A 21,714-nucleotide genomic window follows, 5' to 3' on the forward strand; every position below is an offset into this window, starting at 1 on the left:
CATCATCTTGGAAATATTTCTTCTGTCTAGTGTAATCATAATCCACTCGAACATTTTAATAAAACTGTTAAAATATACTTCATCTTTTCCTCTAACTGCATTTATATATAAATCCCTGAGAAGGTACCTGTCAACTTGAAATTCACTATTTATGGTTAATAAACATCAGAGGTGCAAGCAGACTCCGGCTCCCCCACTCCCTCCATACAGCAGAGTGGTGCTGTCATCTGTCAGAAAAGCAAACTAGGTCTCCTTCCCTTAAATGGACATAAAGGGGGAGGGCTGGGTGACTCAGTCTGTTGAGCATCCGATTCTTGGTTTCGGCTCAGGTGGCTCAGGTCGTGATCTCATGGGTTATGGGATCGAGCCCCGCCATCGTCAGGCTCCTTGCTCAGCGGGGAGTCTGCTTGAAAGATTCTCTCCCTCTGTCCCTCCTCTTTTCTCTCTCTCTCAAAATAAATAAATCTTTAAAAGGGGGGGGCGTGGGGGACTGAGCCAAAATCCTAAACCGTCTGCACAGAAGCTGGGGAAATCTGTCCTTCATTCACTGGGTCGATGGAGGTCACTACATAATTCAACAGGGACACCACACTGCCTCTTATGATCGCCTTGCTTTTCTGCCCTTTTTAGACCTCAGAGTGGTGGTGCCAGGGAGGATCAGGGCAGTTAGCCAAAGCCACAGAAGAAAACAGGCAAAGGAAGAAGAGGCAAACAAGGAAGAGAGAAGGCAAAGGGGAAGGCAGGGAACAAATGTGGCAACAAAGCTGAGGGGACATGCGGAGAGCAGGAGGAGGTGATTGCCCATCATCGCCCTGATCCTGACCAACACTGGAAGCGAGGTGGGAAAAGGTGACCCCTCAGTGAGAAAATGCAGCCAGCCATTCAAAGCAATGAAAATACATAAACCAGATAATGATCTCAAAGGATGCTGGATTGGACTGTCAGGGAGACTAGGGGTGTTTCTCTTCACCTCGGGGACCAACCCTCGTCTCATCCAGGGGGACTTGGCCAATCCCAACTCTTGGACACTAGGGTGACCTGCAGTCACCCAGCATCAGTGATACTAAAAGAGGGTCCAGACCTCTATGCCATTCTGGCAAGAGGGAGGAGCTCACTAAAATCTGACTTTAAGAACTGCATTACCATCATACTTACCCATCAGGCTGGAGCTGCCCAATAGCCTGTGGACTGAGGTTTCTGGACAGGTGAGTGTGAGACCCCGGATAGCTCAACGCCTCATGGTGCCAAGTGGCAGGGACTAGAGAGAGGCCAGCGCCATCCCTATCCATATCATGAGACAGGCGCTCATCACGACACAGCCAGGGAGCACGATTTGACATGCAAAGCCAGGGTTATAAGAAAGAGCTTCCAAATCTGTCTCTACTATTTTAAATCTATGGCTTCCGAGTAGGATAATTTTTAAATAAAGTGCTGTCAGTAGTGCATATGTGACAGATACTCTGCAACCCAGATGGCCAGAGATTCATTAGAATTTCTCAGTGCTTTTGGAGATAAAAAAAAAAAAAAATGTATGGACAGAAACTCCCACTGAGAGCTCAGGGCCCAGGGCAAATCACGTACATGCTCTGCCCAAGTCCCCGCATCCTGGAAATTCTATGAAGTCGGCATGAGGATAAATTGAACATCATGGGCAGTCCTCGAAGGAAAAACAAAAGTAATTCTGCACCAGGGACTCTTTGGAACTGAGTCTGGAGGAGGGAGCCATCCAGCCCATTCCAGGAGAATTTGCCTAAAAACAAATTTGCTTAATATTCAGTTCTAATCCCTGTTCCTCTAGCCCCTCTCCCCCTTTCCAGCGGTTTGTATCACTCTGGTGACTTATTCTTTTGCATCTTTTTTACACTTTAAGGATATCTGAACTCAATTTATCTAAGAGCACAGAGGACTTAATTTTGTATTTGTAGTAAAAATTTATTACATGTGCCCCCATTTTATTAAATAATAGATTTTTCTCGTATCTATTTTTGAATATGTTAAAGGCTTTGCATCAAGTTTATCTAAAGTCCCTTGCTTAAAATACTTAGTTCTAGCAATAAATACATGCTTCTCTATGCATGGTTTCATACTTTGACAACAGGTTTCTCTTCATTATTATTACCTTCTAAGTAAGAGAGTTTCAAAATAAGATACAAAGAAATCTGATTCCCCTGTCTCATGTCATCATTTTGCTGGAAAAGGAAATGCCTCCATCAAATAGACACAAATATTCAGAATCACTTGATCAAATCAGTAAGAACATACAATGCTCATGCACGCCTACAATGAGAAGGAGAAACAAACAGCAAGAAAGGGGAGACTTCCACAAATTCTGTATGATATCATAGAGATATCACAAATAATTACTGCCAGAAATAGTATGTTAAACTAAGAGTCTTCGGGCAAATGTATTAAAGCCTTCTTAAATACAAACAGCCCCATCACGAGTAAAATGCTGCAAATTTGATCATGATTAAAAATACAAAATTATTCAGACCCTTTGATAAACTGGTCTTATAAGTTTCTCAAGTGAGGTTCTAAAGGTAGGCTTTGGGGCAAATTTGCCCACTAGGTGTACTGATCGTTAGGGGAACTGGTTTTAGGCTAGTCGACTTGTGCCCTGCCCAATTCACTCAAGGGTGCAGCCTGAACAAACACGGAGCACGTTTCTGGGTCCCAGTTCGAGCCTGTCTGCCTGGGATGTGCAGGCATGTGCAGCGCTGCGGGAGGGGCGAGAGCGGAAGGGAGGCACATCCGCATCCTTCTCCGCGCGGTGCCCCGCTGCCTCCTCCCCCACCACACACGCTTCCAGGCAGCTGAACCCTCACGTCCTTTTCCTCCAGCAGGGCGCCCGCTTTTCCTTCTGCACCGCTGCTACCTGCTGCTTCTCCGCCTCTTCCGCCTTGCTCTTTTCCGCCTTGTACGGCCACTTGGGGAGCGGCAGGTGGGCGCTGTCCTTGGTGCTGCCCTTGGCGGCCGCCCGCTTGGGCTGATGCGCACCCTGGGGATGACCACGCCGGGCCGCACGCTTCTCCTCCTCAGCAGCTTGCAGGGGCAGGAGGCTGTCCCTCCGCGGGGCACCTGGCAGCTGCGGAGACGGGAGGCTGGCTCTCGGCGCCCCCTCTCTGGATACCCCCATGGCCTGGAGGTCCGGAATGGCTGCTCAGAGCCCTCTTCTCGTCACGCTCCTGGGCGTGCGTGCCGGGTTCCCCCGAGCCTCCAGGATTTCTTGCACCGCCAGCTGCCTTTTCCCCACACAGCGGGTGGGTTCTCGGGGCACACAATCTGGCAGACGGTGGTCAGGGCGGGGCCGTAGAGGCTCGTGGTCATCCTGACCATGTGGTCCAGGACGCCCCCATCCTCCAGGCCCTGGCGTGAGCAGGAGGTCAGCGTGGACCGCACAAGCTCGGTGAGCCTCTGCAAGCAGTTTTTGGAGCCCGAGTGCTTCAGAACCGCCTCCGGAGGCAGCGGCAGCTCTGGTTTGTACTTTTCTCCAAACTACTCTGGGCAGGGTGGCTCCAGCAGCCTCTGGATGAGGCGGACTGCCACCAACCGCCCCGTGTAAGCGGCCCATTCCTGGGGCGACATCCCACGGCGGGCGTCCCTGGCATGGACATCTGCCCCTGCTAGCATCAGGGCTCGGATGCACTCCTTTCGGCCCTGCATGGCGGCTTTCATCAGGGCGGTGAACCCAAACACGTTCCTCCTTTCAAGGTCAAGACAAGGAAAATAGTTCAGCAAGTAGTTGGTGATGGTGGCATTCCCCTGCCTGCGCGGCTGTGATTAGGGCCGTGTTCCCCTCGCTGTCCTGCCAGTTGACATCAACATGGGGGCACTCTGCTAAGACCACCACACTATCCACAAAGCCGTGGTAGCAAGCAACAATAAGGCCAGTCCTGCCGTTGCGGTCGGTCTGCACCTCCTCAACGCCCGGCCCCCGCTGCACCAGCTCCCTCAGCAGCCCCACGTCGTTGGCTCCGGCGGCGCGCAGGAGGGTCGCCTCTTCCCCGGGATGCCCTCTGGGACGCTCTCCGCAGCCGCGGGGCCGTATTCCTCTTCGCTTCCAAGAGGGTAGGAGGAGTCGTCCGGGGCGATGCTGCGGGTGTCGGGCAGACACGAGAAGTCCTCGTAGTCCTCACAGTCAGCACGGTCTGGCCTGAGGGTCCCGGGGTAGGGATGGCGTCTGCGGGGACACGCCGCCCTCCGGCCTGGCCAGCAACACCATGCTGGCGGCCCGGGCGCGGGCCAGGAGACTGGGGCGCGGGACGTGCGCCGAGGTCACCACCCCTCTACTTTGTATCTCCATGCCTTATTTTATAACTCGAAGTCTATAACTCTTAATCCCCTTTATTTATTTTCTCCTTCCCCTCACCCACCTCCCCTCTGGCAACCACAAGTTTGTTCTCTGTATTTAAGGGTCTGCTTTTTGTTTGTTTCCTTGATTATTTCTTCATTTGTTTTGTTTTGTTTTAGATTCCAAATATAACTGAAATCATATGGTATTTGTCTTATACACTCCAGGTCTTTTCATGTTTTCCCCAATGCAAAATCTCATCTTTTTTATGGCCAAATAATATTGCATTTTGTGGTAGGTGTACATACCACACCTACTCCCTATGATTCCTATCAGTGAACAGAGCAACGTGTCATGTTAGGTTTTATCAGAAGCAACATTTCCACTGTTCCTTTCTTTTAAGCCTATGCTACAGCATGGAATTGAACTACTCACATTAGATGTGTCCTGGGTAAATTCTGCATCCCGGTACTTTCTCAATGTCTTTAAGCTTCAGAGCATTTACTCTGATTCTGAGCCAAAAACAACGCCTCATGACCGATCGTTTAATGATGCAGGAATAGATGACTGGAGCTGCCATGGCCACACCTGCAGGCAGCATTAAGACTTTTCAGACAGAGTGGAAAATTTGGAGCTGATACATCCCTAGTGGGCACCAGATGTTGTTGAAGAGGGGGTCTTTCAAAAAAATTACAGACTTCTATTTTTTTTTTTTTTTTATGACCAAGGGAAGATTAGCTATGTCAGAAATTTGTAGTGCTTACTTGCAACTTTCATCTGAGCTGGAGCCTCTCAGAATAAAAAGGAGGATGCAGGAACTGGGAAAGCATTGTCAATTATACCAAATTATTATGTGCAGTCAGCCTGACTTCTAACCACAGTAAACTCTTGTTTTCTTGGGATCCAAATACGCTGCATTTTGCCTTTAATTTTGGTTAGTGTACTTATAACTTCATTTATACCAGTAATGAATTTCATTACTGAAAATTTAGCAACTACAGATAAGCAAAGTGAAGATCAAATAAACTCTTTTCAGAGTGAATACTAAGAGCCAGCATAAATTTAGTATACCTTCTTTATTTCTTAACAGTGTCCAGTGAAAATCAGTGATCTTGTTACCAACCCAAGTTAGGCTGCCCGTTGCTTGAAAGGACATTACTCAAGAGATGAGTAATGGAGAGGAATTTCAACTTTATTCAAGAGGCCGGCAGCCTGAAGAGGAGGCTGACTCTTGTCCAAAAGCCAACTTCAAGATTTCTACCTGGCCCAAGGGTTTTTAAAGGGGTTTATGATAGTTAATCAGTAAAGGGAGTGCAATGGCCTGGAACATTTTTTGATTTTGTGCAAACTCGATGATGCCAGCTACAAATGTTATCTCATTTGTTTGGGGGTTGTGCAAGGGGGTTCCAGGATTTCTTTTGTGATGCGCAGGAGTACTCTGTTCTTTCTGCAAAGGAGGGCAAGGTCTATAGATGCACAAAGGGAGATTAATAAAACCATTTGTGTGACCTAAAAAAAAAAAAAAGAAAGAAAGAAAAACATTTTGCTAAAAAAAAAAAAAAAAAAGAGCTGGGCTAATCAAAAAGCAGACATGACTTCAGTCAGAATTGCTGGCCTCTGTGGCCTGGGAAAGTTCTGGCTCTTCAGTCCTCAAGGCCAGTGGTGAGTAAATCCCAAAGCAAGTAATTAGTTCTGTTAAGGATCAAGGACCTTAGGTCAGCAAGTAAGGAGTTTGTTATCTGGGAGCAAGTTAACCCTTAAGACTGGCTGGAGTGGGGCGCCTGGGTGGCTCAGTCATTAAGCGTCGGCTCAGGTCATGATCCCAGGACCCTGGGATCGAGCCCCGCATCCGGCTCCCTGCTCAGTGGGAAGCCTGCTTCTCCCTCTCTCACTCCCCTTGCTTGTGTTCCTTCTCTCGCTGTGTCTCTCTGTCAAATAAATAAAAAATCTTAAAAAAATAATTTAAAAAAGACTGGCTGGAGTACTGTTACAGTCTTGAGAAACTGCCACATTCTCAGTTGACTTTGGCACCATCAAAGACAGGAATGTGCTGTACAGTATATGGTTACTTGGTTGAAGATATGACCAATTTCCCAGTTAGTATGAGAGTTTACATATCGATGTAAGAAGGGAGAGAGGACAATTGCTGGCAGACACATAGTTAAGAAATGTCCACTGATAATTCCATCTGGATCAACTTTCCAAGGGAAGAGGCAGAGTGCCATTTCTGTACCAAGAGCTGAATGTAACTTGCCGGTTGAATGCTGTAATCAAGAACAAAAAGGTCTGGACTTTACAAATAAAACAATCCTGTTTTCTCTTTAAAAAATTTAATTGACGTGTGTGTGTTTCTATGTACCCTCTAGTTCTACCACCTCCAAAACACATAGTTGCAGTTTAAACTCAATTCCAGAGCTGGACCTGTAATCTCAGGTTTAGATACACCAGAAAATGTGTTTTGTTTATATCCTAGAGAAGTGATGGATACAAAAGTAATCTTCCAGGTAAGTGAAAATCCAGAAAGCTGGCCGATCCCATAAAATCAAGCTCCTAACCTCCATCCCTCCCTTCCCCTTATGCAGTCCCCTGGTCTGAGATTCTCAGAGCTGCCATCCTGGATCTCACCACCAGGTGACATCACATTTATTTTCATTTATGTTGTTGTTTTTTTAATGAAAAGTAATATATTTTGTAAAGAGTAAAAGAAATTATGAAACAGCTTATTTACTATTTTACCAATTCTCCTTGGAAAATTCCTATGTATATTACAGCAGATCCATTTTCTGTTGACCCCAAACTGCATCGTATTCACTGATTTATCTCTTATGTCATCACTGTCAGCTGATGTACAGTGTGGACTGTACATAGGGTCCCTCCATTACCCCAACCTTGTACAGGCTACACACACCTACTCCCGGTCTCTGTCTGGCAAACCCTGTTAAGACACAGGGTGCAGCTACTCAGACCCCGCTCTGATGCTCCATCCTCTCTCAATTATCTACACCTGTTCTGTTCTGCACTGCCTTTATGCACACTTGCCATTGACTGCCCAAGCATGCCATTGTCACCTAGTATTTTTTGTCTGCCGACCCGGCTTATGTGATTTTACAATCTTCACTTACAACGGAAAGGGTTTTTTTAAAAACAGAATTAGAATCATTCTGTAGAGGTTCAAATACTGGGTTTTCGGGAAATTATTGTTTTTACTCCTTACAGATAGTCTTAGGAACAAATTTCAATGATGGTGGTGCTTTGGTGCCACCTTGTGACAGAAGTCTGAACTGCAGCTTGAACGTCACAAGGAAAGAAAAGAGAGAGGGATGGACTGTGACCCAAACACACCAGACAGAAATTTCTGGAAGTCAGGATGGAAGGGGGGTGGTGGGTTTCGTGGATACACCATATCTATAGACTCACTCTGGACACTTTATGTAAATGGAATCACACAATATATGGTCTTGAGCATATTTGACATCTTTCACTTGCCTTAACATTTCCAAGTTTTCTCTATGCCACAGAATGTATAAGTACTTCATTCCTTTTAACTGCAAAATATTACACCACATTTTTTATCCATTCACTAAATGGTGAACATTGGGTTGTCTCCACTTTGCTATTAAAATTATTGTTAGTACACGGGTCTTACCCAAGTTTGATGATGGTGGTATGTTGGTGCCACCTTCTGACAGAAGCATGAACTGCAGCGTGGACGCGGTGGAGCAGGAAATTGGTAGTGAGGGGCTGTGACCTAAACGCACTACAGAGAGCTTTCTGGAAGTCAGCAGAGAAAGGGGGGAATTCCTTGGGCACAACTATATTGATGGTCTTTCTCTGCATATTTTGTATAAATGAAGACAAACAGTATGTTGTCTTTTGCATATTTGGCCTCTTTCACTTGGTAATGTTTTCAAGGTTCATCGGTGTTTTACCATATACCAGTGCTTCATCCCTTTTTATTGCTAAATAATATACCACTTTTTAAATTCATACATTAATTGGTTGACATTAAAGTTGTTTCCACTTTGGGCTATTGTGAATAATGATGCTGCATATATTCATGTCCAAGTTTTTATGTGGACATAAGTTGTCATTTCTCCTGCCTATGAACCTAGGAGTTGAATTACGGGGTCCTATGGTAACTCTTTGTTGAAGTACTATTCATGTTTTCTGCCCATTTCTTGACTGGATTATTTGTTTTTTGGGTGTTGAGTTTGATAAGTTCTTTATAGATTTTGGATACTATCCTTTTGTCAGATATCTGATTTGCAAATATCTTTTCCCATTCCGTAGGCTGCCTTTTAGTTTTGTTGGTTGTTTCCTTCACTATGCAGAAGCTTTTTATCTTGACGAAGTCCCAATAGTTCATTTCTCTTTTGTTTCCCTTGCCTCCCGAGACGTGTCTAGCAAGAAGTTGCTGTGGCCGAGGTCAAAGAGGTTGCCGCCTATGTTCTCCTCTAGGATGTTGGTGGTTTCCTGTCTCACATTTAGGTCTTTCATCCATTTTGAATTTATTTTTGTGTATGCTATAAGGAAGTGGTCCAATTTCATTCTTCTGCATGTGGCTATCCAGTTTTCCCAACACCATTTGTTGAAGAGACTGTCTTTTTTCCATTGGATATTCTTTTCTGCTTTGTCGAAGATTAGTTGAACATAGAGTTGTGGGTCCATTTCTGGGTTTTCTACTCTGTTGCATTGATCTATGTATCTGTTTTAGTGCCAATACCATACTGTCTGGATGGCTACAGGTTTGTAATAGAGCTTGAAGACCAGAATTGTGATTGCTCCAGCTTTGCTTTTCTTTTTCAAGACTGCTTTGGCTACTGGGGGTCTTTTCTGGTTCCATACAAATTTTAGAATTGTTTGTTCTAGTTCTGTGAAAAATGCTGTTGGTATTTTGTTAGGGTGTGCATTAAATGTATAGATTGCTTTGGGTAGTATAGACATTTTAACAATATTTTTCTTCTACTCCATGAACATGAAATATTTTTCCATTTCTTTGTGTCATCCTCAATTTCTTTCATCAGCATTTCATACTTTTCGGAATACAGATCTTTTACATCTTTGGTTAGGTTTATTCCTGGCTATCTTATGGTTTTGGTGCAAATATAAATGGGATTGATTCCTTGATTTCTCTTTCTGCTGCTTCATTATTGGCGTGTAGATATACAACAAATTCTGTATGTTGATTTTGTGTCCTGCCCTTTACTCAATTTGTGTGTGAGATCAGGCAAATTTAATTTAAGGGGCACCTGCACCCCAATGTTCATAGCAGCAATGTCCACAATAGCCAAGCTGTGGAAGGAGCCAAGATGTCCATCAACAGATGAATGGATAAAGAAGATGTGGTTTATATATACAATGGAATATTACTCAGCCATCAGAAAGGATGAATACTTACCATTTACATCGAAGTGGATAGAACTGGAGGGTATTATGCTGAGCGAAATAAGTCTATCAGAGAAAGATAATTGTTATATGGTTTCACTCATATGTGGAATATATGAAATAGTGCAGGGGATCATAGGGGAAGGGAGGGAACACTGAATGGGAAGTCACCAGAGAGGGAGAAGAACCATGAGAGACTCTTAACTATAGGAAACAAACTGAGGGTTGCTGGAGGAGAAGTGGGTGGGGGGATGGGGTAACAGGGTGATGGGCATTAAGGAGGGCATGTGATGTGATGAGCCCTGGGTGTTATAGGCCACTGATGAATTATTGAACACTACATCAGAAACTAATGATGTACTATATGTTGGCTAATTGAATTTAATAAAAGCATAAAAATAAATAAATTTTTTTAATTAAAAAAATAATGTCTTTTTTTAGAGAGGGAGAAGTGGGGGAGGGGCAGAGGGAGAGAGAAAATCTTAAGCAGGCTCCACATCCAGTGCAGAGCCCAACATGGGGCTCAGTCTCACAACCCTGAGATCATGATCTGAGCTGAAATCAAGAGTCAGATACTTTACCGTCTGAGCCACCCAGGCACCTCTAAAACAATGTCTTTTGATTGAGAAAAATAAACTGTAGAAAATGAAAAAGATGCCTCTATAGATGTCTGTGACCCTGCAGTGGGTCATCTGTAAAATGGGCAGATGGAAACTTACCTCACAGAGCTATTATGAGGAGAAATGAACAAACCAATAAAACATATCCTACATGTAATACTGTAAAACACATTTTTTCAGAAATTTTACTACACATATGCAACCATATTTAAGAAGAGATGGGATGGTGACACCTTTGATCTGTGCCAGAGAGGGCATGGCATCTGAGGGAAGGGAGCACCCACTGGTGACCAGTTCTGGGTCCTGCGCCAGGGCCAAGAAAGTGGTGGCGTGCTGGCGCCAAGGGCCGGGGCAGGCAGCCCTGTTCACTGCCTCTGCTAGCCTTGGCAGTGATGGTTGTGGGGAGAGGAGACACAGCCCTGTGGCGGGATGCTTGGCTGGGCCCATGCCTGCACTCAACCAGTGAGAGGCTCTCTTTGCTACAAGAGCTGGTGCTCTGGCTGGGTTTTTGATTTTCAAGGTCATCGTGCAGCTGCACTGCGTGTCGATGGCCTGGTCCCCAACTTCTAGTGGAACATGTTAGCGCTGTTTTTTGCTGCTCATGATCTCAGCATGTACTTCACCACCATCATATTCATGCACCTCTTCCGGGACAGAGAGAAGTGGCTGGCCACGCTTTGCCTCTTCTGGGTCTTCATGGTTCTTAGACTCAAATTTGTCTTGGAAATGTTATTATGCCAGAAGCTGGTGGAGCAGACTCTGGAGCTCTGGTTTCGCCTCTGCGCTCTTCATTCTCCTGCAGCTGCTCATGATTTGCACCTGCAGGGTCAACTAGCTTCTCAAAAAGCCTGGAGAGGGAGCTCTGGATAGCTAGAATGCTGGATCCCAGGTTGAGGTCCCATTTCAACCACACCAAGGAAGTCCGGGTCTGAAAACAATCTCAGCTCGTGCCCTGACGAGTGCCCAGTTTTCTCTATACCAATCATGTCTGAAGTTGTTCTCTCAGCAGGGCTAAAAGAAGCAGGTTTGATCCTTATCATGTATTTTCTGTTATTTCATGCTTTGAACTGCTAACCCTGGATTGCAATCCTGAGAAGGCCAGGCAGTCCTAAATTATTCTGACGTTGGAAACTGCATATAAGCAAAATGTCCTGAGGGCTCTGAATATTTTCCTGGATCCTGGGAAATTATTCCTTGTGGAAAGGCTGCAAAGCTGGACTCGGGGATTTCCTTTGGCCAACAACACTGACCTAAGAGCTTACTGCCTTATCTAGCCAGACAAGACTTACTTAGATGCTTGAGCTCTAAAAGGTACAAACCAGGTTTTGTGTCTCTTTCCCTATGTCACTGGGGAGGAGGCCCTTTATTCTTTCCAGTCCAGGCAGACAAGAATGTGTTAAATAAGCATGATTGGGACCTTATCTGGAGATCTGGAGATCTGTGGCCTGAGAGAAGAACTTCACTTATAAGGTGCTGCTTGGCTTCCAATCCAAGCAGATTGCATTGTCACAACTTTTTCACCATCTGGTGGCTAGCACTGTTAGCACACCCGAGTCAGGTTTGGGCCTGCCTAAGGCACCAGAGAGAACAGATGCTCCGATGCTCATAATCATTGAGACCTATGAATGGGAAGTTTGGAGATGGTCTTTTTCTTTTAATGTTATTGTGTTATGTTAATCACCATACATTACATCATTAGTTTTTGATGTAGTGTTCCATGATTCATTGTTTGTGTATAACACCCAGTGCTCCATTCAGTACACGCCCTCTTTAATACCCATCACCAGGCTAACCCATCCCCCCGGCCCCCTCCCCTCTAGAACCCTCAGTTTGTTTCTCAGAGTCCATCGTCTCTCATGGTTCGTCTCCCCCTCCGATTTCCCCCCCTTCATTTTTCCCTTCCTGCTTCCTTCTTCTTCTTCTTCTTCTTCTTCTTCTTCTTCTTCTTCTTCTTCTTCTTCTTCTTCTTCTTCTTCTTTTAACATATAATGTATTATTTGTTTCAGAGGTACAGGTCTGTGATTCAACAGTCTTACACAATTCACAGCGCTCACCCACCGCACATACCCTCCCCAGTGTCTATCACCCAGCCACCCCATCCCTCCCCCCCCACTCCAGCAACCCTCAGTTTGTTTCCTGAGATTAAGAATTCCTCATATCAGTGAGATCATATGATACATGTCTTTCTCTGATTGACTTATTTCGCTCAGCATAATACCCTCCAGTTCCATCCATGTCATTGCAAATGGCAAGATTTCGTTCCTTTTGATGGCTGCATAATATTCCATTGTATATATATACCACATCTTCTTTATCCATTCCTCTGTTGATGGACATCTTGGCTCTTTCCATAGTTTGGCTATTGTGGACATTGCTGCTATAAACATCAGGGTGCATGTACCCCTTCGGATCCCTACATTTGTATCCTTGGGGTAAATACCCAGTACTGCAGTTGCTGGGCTGTATGGTACCTCTATTTTCAACTTTTTGAGGAACCTCCATACTGTTTTCCAGAGTGGCTGCACCAGATTGCATTCCCACCAACAGTGTAGGAGGGTTCCCCTTTCTCCGCATCCCCGCCAACATCTGTTGTCTCCTGACTTGTTAATTTTAGCCATTCTGACTGGTGTGAGGTGGTATCTCATTGAGGTTTTGATTTGGATTCCCTGATGCCGAGTGATGTTGAGCACTTTTTCATGTGTCTGTTGGCCATTTGGATGTCTTCTTTGGAAAAATGTCTGTTCATGTCTTCTGCCCATTTCTTGATTGGATCATTTGTTCTTTGGGTGTTGAGTTTGGTAAGTTCTTTATAGATTTTGGATACTAGCCCCTTATCTGATATGTCATTTGCAAATATCTTCTCCATTCTGTCGGTTGTCTTTTGGTTTTGTGGACTGTTTCTTTTGCTGTGCAAAAGCTTTTTATCTTGATGAAGTCCCAATAGTTCATCTTTGCCCTTGCTTCCCTTGCCTTTGGCGATGTTTCTAGGAAGAAGTTGCTGCGGCTGAGGTTGAAGAGGTTGCTGCCTGTGTTCTCCTTTAGGATTTTGATGGACTCCTGTCTCACATTGAGGTCTTTCAGCCATTTTGGTCTATTTTTGTGTGTGGTGTAAGGAAATGGTCCAGTTTCATTCTTCTGCATGTGGCTGTCCAATTTTCCCAACACCATTTGTTGAAGAGACTGTCTTTTTTCCATTGGACATTCTTTCCTGCTTTGTCGAAGATTAGTTGACCATAGAGTTGAGGGTCCATTTCTGGGCTCTCGATTCTGTTCCATTGATCTATGTGTCTGTTTTTGTGCCAGTACCATACTGTCTTGATGATGACAGCTTGAAGTCTGGAATTGTGATGCCACCAGCTTTGCTTTTCTTTTTCAACATTCCTCTGGCTATTCAGGGTCTTTTTTGGTTCCATACAAATTTTAGGATTATTTGTTCCATTTCTTTGAAAAAAGTGGATCGTATTTTGATAGGAATTGCATTGAATGTGTAGATTGCTCTAGGTAGCATTGACATCTTCACAATGTTTGTTCTTCCAATCCGTGAGCATGGAACGTTTTGCCATTTCTTTGTGTCTTCCTCCATTTCTTTCATGAGTATTTTATAGTTTTCTGAGTACAGATTCTTTGCCTCTTTGGTTAGATTTATTCCTAGGTATCTTATGGTTTTGGGTGCAATTGTCAATGGGATCGACTCCTTAATTTCTCTTTCTTCTGTCTTGTTGTTGGTGTATAGGAATGCCACTGATTTCTGTGCATTGATTTTATATCCTGCCACTTTACTGAATTCCTGTATGAGTTCTAGCAGTTTTGGAGTGGAGTCTTTTGGGTTTTCCACGTAAAGTATCATATCATCTGCAAACAGTGAGAGTTTGACTTCTTCTTTGCCAATTCGGATGACTTTTATTTCTTTTTGTTGTCTGATTGCTGTGGCTAGGACTTCTAATACTATGTTGAACAGCAGTGGGGATAGTGGACATCCCTGCCGCGTTCCTGACCTTAGGGGGAAAGCTCTCAGTTTTTCCCCATTGAGAATGATATTCGCTGTGGGATTTTCATAGATGGCTTTTATGATATTGAGGTATGTAACCTCTATCCCTATACTCTGAAGAGTTTTGATCAAGAAAGGATGCTGTATTTTGTCAAATGCTTGTTCTGCATCTATTGAGAGGATCATGTGGTTCTTGTTCTTTCTTTTATTAGTGTATTGTATCACAATTGATTGATTTGCGGATGTTGAACCAACCTTGCAGCCCAGGGATAAATCCCACTTGGTCGTGGTGAATAATCCTTTTAAAGTACTGTTGGATCCTATTGGCCAGTATTTTGGTGAGAATTTTTGCATCCATGTTCATCAGGGATATTGGTTTGTACTTCTCCTTTTTGATGGGGTCTTTGGTTTTGGGATCATGGTAATGGTGGCCTCATAAAACGAGTTTGGAAGTTTTCCTTCCATTTCTATTTTTTGGAACAGTTTCAGAAGAATAGGTATTAACTCTTCTTTAAATGTTTGGTAGAATTCCCCTGGGAAGCCATCTGGCCCTGGGCTTTTGTTTGTTGGGAGATTTTTGATGACTGCTTCAATTTCCTTAATGGTTATAGGTCTGTTCAGGTTTTCTATGTCTTCCTGGTTCAGTTTTGGTAGTTTATACGTCTCTAGGAATGCACCCATTTCTTCCAGATTATCTAATTTGCTGGCATAGAGTTGCTCATAATATGTTCTTGTAATTGTTTGTATGTCTTTGGTGTTGGTTGTGATCTCTCCTCTTTCATTCATGATTTTATTTATTTGGGTCCTTTCTCTTTTCTTTTTAATAAGTCTGGCCAGGGGTTTATCAATCTTATTAATTCTTCCAAAGAACCAGCTCCTAGTTTCGTTGATCTGTTCTACTGTTCTTTTGGTTTCTAGTTCATTGATTTCTGCTCTGATCTTTATTATTTCTCTTCTCCTGCGGGGTTTAGGCTTTATTTGCTGGGTTTTTTTTTTTCCAGCTCCCTTAGGTGTAGGGTTAGGTTGTGTATTTGAGACCTTTCTTGTTTCTTGAGAAAGGCTTGTATTGCTATATACTTTCCTCTTAGGACTGCCTTTGCTGCATCCCAAAGATTTTGAACAGTTGTGTTTTCATTTTCATTTGTTTCCATGAATTTTTTTAATTCTTCTTTAATTTCCTGGTTGACCCATTCATTCTTTAGTAGGATGCTCTTTAGCCTCCATGTATTTGAGTTCTTTCCGACTTTCCTCTTGTGATTGAGTTCTAGTTTCAAAGCATTGTGGTCCAAAAATATGCAGGGAATGATCCCAATCTTTGGTACTGGTTGAGACCTGATTTGTGACCTAGGATGTGATCTATTTTGGAGAATGTTCCATGGGCACTAGAGAAGAATGTGTATTCTGTTGCTTTGGGATGGAATGTCCTGAATATATCCGTGAAGTCCATTTGGTCCAGTGTGTCATTTCAAGTCTTTATTTCCTTGTTGATCTCTTGCTTAGATGATCTGTCCATTTCAGTGAGGGGGGTGTTAAAGTCCCCTACTATTATTGTATTGTTGTCGATGTGTTTCTTTGCTTTTGTTATCAGTTGGCTTATATAATTGGCTGCTCCCATGTTAGGGGCATAGATATTTACAATTGTTAGATCTTCTTGTTGGGTAGACCCTCTAAGTAGGATATAGTGTCCTTCCCCATCTCTTATTATAGTCTTTGGTTTAAAATCTAATTTGTCTGATATAAGGATTGCCACCCCAGCTTTCTTTTGGTGTCCATTAGCATGGTAAATGGTTTTCCACCCCCTCACTTTCAATCTGGGGGTGTCTTTAGGTCTAAAATGCATCTCTTGCAGACAGCATATGGATGGGTCTTATTTTTTTATCCAATCTGATACCCTGTGTCTTTTGATTGGGGTATTTAGCCCATTTACATTCAGGGTAACTATTGAAAGATACGAATTTAGTGCCATTGTACTGCCTGTAAGGTGACTGTTACTGTATATTGTCTGTGTTCCTTTCTGGTCTATGTTACTTTGAGGCTCTCTCTTTGCTTAGAGGACCCCTTTCAATATTTCTTGTAGGGCTGGTTTCGTGTTTGCAAATTCCTTTAGTTTTTGTTTGTCCTGGAAGTTTTGTATCTCTCTATTTTCAATGACAACTTAGCTGGATATAGTATTCTTGGCTGCATATTTTTCTCATTTAGTGCTCTGAATATATCATGCCAGTCCTTTCTGACCTGCAGGTCTCTGTGGATAGGTCTGCTGTCAATCTAATTTTTCTACCATTGTAGGTTACAGATCTCTTGTCCCGAGCCACTTTCAGGATTTTCTCTTTGTCTCTGAGACTTGTAACTTTTACTATTATATGTCGGGGTGTTGACCTACTTTTATCGATTTTGAGGGGGGGTTCTCTGTGCCTCCTGGATTTTGATGCCTCTTTCCTTCCCCAAACTAGGGAAGTTCTCTGCTATAATTTGCTCCAATATATCTTCTGCCGCTCTCTCTTTCTTCTTCTTCTGGGATCCCAATTATTCTAATATTGTTTCATTTTATGGTATCACTTATCTCTCGAATTCTACCCTCGTGATCTAGTAGTTGTTTCTCTCTCCAGTAGTTCTCTCTTTTTCTCAGCTTCTTTATTTTCCATCATTTGGTCTTCTATATCACTAATTCTCTCTTCTGCCTCATTTAACCTAGCAGTTAGAGCGTCCAGTTTTGACTGCACCTCATTAATAGCCTTTTTGATTTCGACTTGTTTAGATTTTAGTTCTTTTATTTCTCCAGAAAGGGTTTCTCTAATATCTTCCATGCCTTTTCCAAGCCCAGCTAGTATCTTTATAATCGTCATTCTGAACTCTAGTTCCAACATATTACTAATGTCCGTATTGATTAGGTCCCTGGCAGTCAGTACTGCCTCTTGTTCTTTTTTTTTTTTTTTTTTGAGGGAATTTTTTCTGTCTTGTCATTTTGTCCAGAGGAGAATAGATGAATGAGAGAAGAAAATGCTAACAGGGTAACAACGACCCCAGAAAAATATACACTAAAAAAATCAGAAGAGACCTGAAACTGGGGAAAAAGAAAGGGAAAGAAAGAAAAAAGAAAAAAATAAAAATAAAAAGATTAAAAAAAAGAATATGATCAAAAATGATCAGGTTGGTGAATAGATCAGTGCCACACACTAGATTTTGGGCATATTTTGGTCTGCTAGAAGAAACTGCCTCCGAAAATTTTAAAGAAAGAAAAGCTTATATATGTACAAAAATAAGGGTAAATACAATGAAGGGGTGGAATATGACTGTAAAGATGAAAATTATAAAAGATTTTATAAGAGGAATTGATAAGAAGTTGGTTGAAAAAAGAAAGAAGAGAAATTTTTGTTAAAAAAAAAGGGAGAGAATGTGATCAGGCAGGAAACTAGAACAAAGCCATACACTAGAGATTTAGGGTATATTTTGATCTGTTAGAAGAAACTGTATCCCAAAATTTTAAAGAGAGAACAACTTATATATATATATATATATATATATATATATATATATATATATATATGCCAGAAATAAGGTTAACTACTATGAAGGGATAGAATATGACTCTAAAAATGAAAAATATAAAAGATTTTTAAAAAAGGGATTGATAAGATGTTGGTTGAAAAAGGGAAAAAGAAAAATTCTAAAAAAGAAAAAAGAAAATTAAAAAAATTAACTTTGAAAGTCTAAAGAATCGGGGGGGGGGAAGCCATGAATTCTATGTGCAGTATTCCCCTAGCGCTGGAGTTCTGCTGTTCTCATTGATCGGTAATCTTGGTCTTGGCGGCCTGTTCTTGCTGATCTTCTGGGCAGGGGCCTGTTGCCATGGTCCCCAAATGTCTTTGCTGGAGGCGCAATTGCCCCGCCCTTGCCGCGTCCCCACTAAGGAATCTGCTCGGGTTTGCTCTCGGGAGCTTTTGTTCCCTGCAAGCTTTCCGTACAGCTTTGGAGGATGAGTGAAAATGGCGGCCTCCCAATCTCCGCCCCGGAGGAGCTGAGAACTCAGGGCCCCACTCCTCAGTGCGCCCCCAGAGAAAAGCAGTCAATTATTCCCGTCTCCTCGGTCTCCGGCCGCACTCTGTGCTCACCCGGCCTGTGACCGAGCGTCTCTATCTCTGGCACACGACCCCGTGTGGAGTCTCCAAACCCAGCAGATCCCTGAGGTGTGCTCCCGCGCCGCTCCTCCCGGGGGAGGAAGGGGAGTCTCCCCGGATCTGCCGCTTGTTGGGTCCCTGCTGGAGGAGCAGTGGCCCGACTGTGCCGCGGATCACAGTTTATGGCAACCCCGAGCTGAGAGCCCGCGCCTCAGCTCCGTCTCTGCAGCCGCTTCCCCGCTCCAATACCTGGGAGCTCTGCTGCACTCAGGCACCCCTGGCCTTTCTGTGACCCCGAGGGTCCTGAGACCGCACTGTCCCGCGACCACCCCCCGCTTAGCCACTGGAGCGACGTCCCTCAGCAGAGCCGACTTCTAAAAGTTCCGATTTTGTGCTCCACGGCTCTATTACTTGCCAGAAGCGGCCAACGGAGGCCCCCTCCCCCGCCGTCTATCCTCCCGAATATCGCCTCGGATTCATTTCTCGCACGTCCTACCTTCCAGAAAGTGGTCGCTTTTCTGTTCAGAGAGTTGTTGCTATTCTTTTCTTCGATCTCCTGTTGAGTTCGTAGGTGTTCAGAATGGTTTGATCCCTATCCAGCTGAATTCCTGGGACCAGACAAAATTTAGGTCTCCTACTCCTCCGCCATCTTGCTCCGCCCCCCAACAAGCATTCCCTGATAAAAAGGAAAGTTACCCATCTGCAACAAGGAACAGCATCTCCCAAAGACAAGATGATAACAACGTGCCTTCAGTTGCAACTGTTCAGATTCCTTTTGCAAAAGGTGACTGAGTATTTACAAGGGCTGCAGTCTCACTGAGGCAGCACACACACACACACGAACACACACACGCACACATGCACCACAGACCTCTGCAGTATCCTCTCGGCTTCCTGGAGATGGTCTTAATCCATGTTTATTTTCCTGAGGTCTATGGTTTAATGCCAGTCAGATGCCAAATTTGAACGTTTGCTGAGATAAAAAAAATAAATAAAAAATGTTCTGCTGACCGAAAAAAAAAAAAAAGAGAAGTGAGATAATATCCCATATTTTTGTAAACTGCTTTTAATGATAAATAATATATTTTGAGGGTTAATCCATGCTATACAATATGAATGCACATAATAATAAAATTGACAGTCAGAACTTAAAGGTCCATTCTGATATGATAATGATAACATGATTAATATTTACTGTTGTCTTCCCTTTGCTCAATACTATTATAAACGCTAAACGTATACTTACTCATTATTTTGCACCACAACCTATCGGTAGGAGCTATTGTTGCTAGACTTTCAACATCTGGAAACTGAGGCACGGCGAGGGCAGAGCTAGCAAGTTTCAGGGCTTAGATTTGAGCACAGGCTGTGTGGGTTCTGAGTAAATACATGTAACCAGGATATGCTACTGCTACTCACATCATAAGATACAGACTTACTGTTAATCACAGCAAGGCAATAAATCCAAGAAAGAAAGTAACAAACTGGAGATACTATATTAGTTTCAATGGGCTGCTGTAATAAAGTATACAAACTAGAGACTTAAAACAACAAAAATTGAGTCTCTCACAGTTCTGGATGCTCCAAGTCTGAAATCAAGGTGTTAGTAGGGCCTTGCACATCGAGATGCTAGGGAGAATCCTTCCTTCTTTTTTCTCCCTAGCCTTTGGTGGTGACCATAAATTCTTGATGTTCCTTGCTGGCAGCAACATCACTCCTGTCTCTGCCTCTTTCATCACATGTTATCCCCACCCATCCCTGTCTTTAATAGTATTTTCACCTTCTTATAAAGCCATAAATCTTATGGGATTGAGGCCCGCCCTAATAACCTCATCTTAAACCTGATTGCATCTACAAGGACCATATTTCCAAATAAGATTCCATTCATAAGTACCTGGGGTTAGAACCTCAATGTAATTTTGAGGGGACAATACAACCAAATAACAGATACAACGATTTTTCCTATCTAACCAGAAAGAAAATATTACAACAATCCTGAACATGGATTTAAAAAAAAAAATAACAGGAGGATAGTGCCTACTTCTCCTCTGAATCATCCCACTATGCTCACAGACATGATAAAAGGCAAGATAACAAAGTCCTCCATATGATTGTTATTGCTGAATTGATCAACATGTCATTTTCAGTTGTCACCAGCAAGGTCCCCTGTCCACGGTTCCACCCTTTTAACCCTATGCTACAGCAAGGAATTGGACTACTCACATTAGATGCATCCTGGGTAAGTTCTGCATCCTGGTGCTTCTCCAGTGTCTTTGAAATTTAGAGCATTTACTCTGATTCTGGCTCAAGCTAATACTTCTGGCCAAATCACAAATGACGCAAAAGCACAATACTGGAGCCACCATGGCCATGCACACAGACATCAGTGAAGCTTTCAAGACAGAGTGGGAAGCTTTGGAGTTGACAGATCAACACTGGGCAGTAGATGAAGTCAAAAAGGAGCTCACGGCCAAAGACCTCCATTTTGCTGGCATGTTCAGAAAGGAATTACAGACCTTTATTTTTTAAGATCAATGAGGCATTAGCTATGTCATAAACTCATATTAGTACTTAACCTTGTAACTTCCATGTGAGCTGGAGCCTCTCACAATAAAAAGGAAGATGCATGAGCTGGTGGGTGTGCAGCAAGGATCATTCTTGTCTGAACTGGGATCCTTTTTATGTTTGAAACCAGAGGAAATATGAGGAATGTGTGCTGGGTGACTTACCTGGAAATAGCTATTTTTGAAACATTTCAAATTTACCTTCTGGTGACATTAGTAATGAAAATCAGAGAAAGGAGGAAAACCGAAGCTAATGATAACATACAAAACTTAGCCAAACTTCAATCTGTGGAAAAAGCATTGCCAATTATAACTATGCGCAGTCAGCCTGACTTCTAATTACATAAACTCTTATTTTCTTGGTACCCAAACATCCTGTATATTACCTTTAATATTTTGTTAGTGCTTTATAACTTTCTTTACACAAATAATGCATTTTCATTACCAAAAATGTAGGAACTATGAATGAATAAAGTGAAGCCCCCTGTGTTGTTCATTCTGAGGCTACAAAATGACATTCAGAGCAAATGTGTCAAAATCATATTCAAATAAGCTTTTTTCAGAGTGAATACCCAGAGCCAGAACAGACTTAGCAAACCTTCTATATCTCTTAATACTGTCCAGCAAAAATCAGTGACCTGAGACCCTGCTGGATTCTCAAGTGCCTTTCTGATCATCAGAGACCAGTGAATAATGTGAAGTCTTGATTTGAAGTTCAGAATATATCATATCCATTAACAAATCAGTGGTA

The 21,714-nt window shown here is 43.1% G+C and overlaps 2 pseudogenes; one reads left to right on the forward strand and one right to left on the reverse strand.

Annotated features, from left to right (window-relative positions):
• Positions 1-2,821: 2,821 nt before the first annotated feature.
• Positions 2,822-4,222, reverse strand: LOC114203112 (ankyrin repeat domain-containing protein 33B pseudogene; annotated as a pseudogene).
• A 3,762-nt stretch (positions 4,223-7,984) lies between these two features.
• Positions 7,985-20,928, forward strand: LOC114203111 (ER membrane protein complex subunit 3 pseudogene; annotated as a pseudogene).
• Positions 20,929-21,714: the final 786 nt, after the last annotated feature.

Source organism: Eumetopias jubatus, unplaced genomic scaffold (assembly GCF_037043125.1).
Source record: "Eumetopias jubatus isolate StellerSeaLion01/CBP00866 unplaced genomic scaffold, mEumJub1_p1.0 scaffold_11, whole genome shotgun sequence".
Taxonomy (NCBI): domain Eukaryota; kingdom Metazoa; phylum Chordata; class Mammalia; order Carnivora; family Otariidae; genus Eumetopias; species Eumetopias jubatus.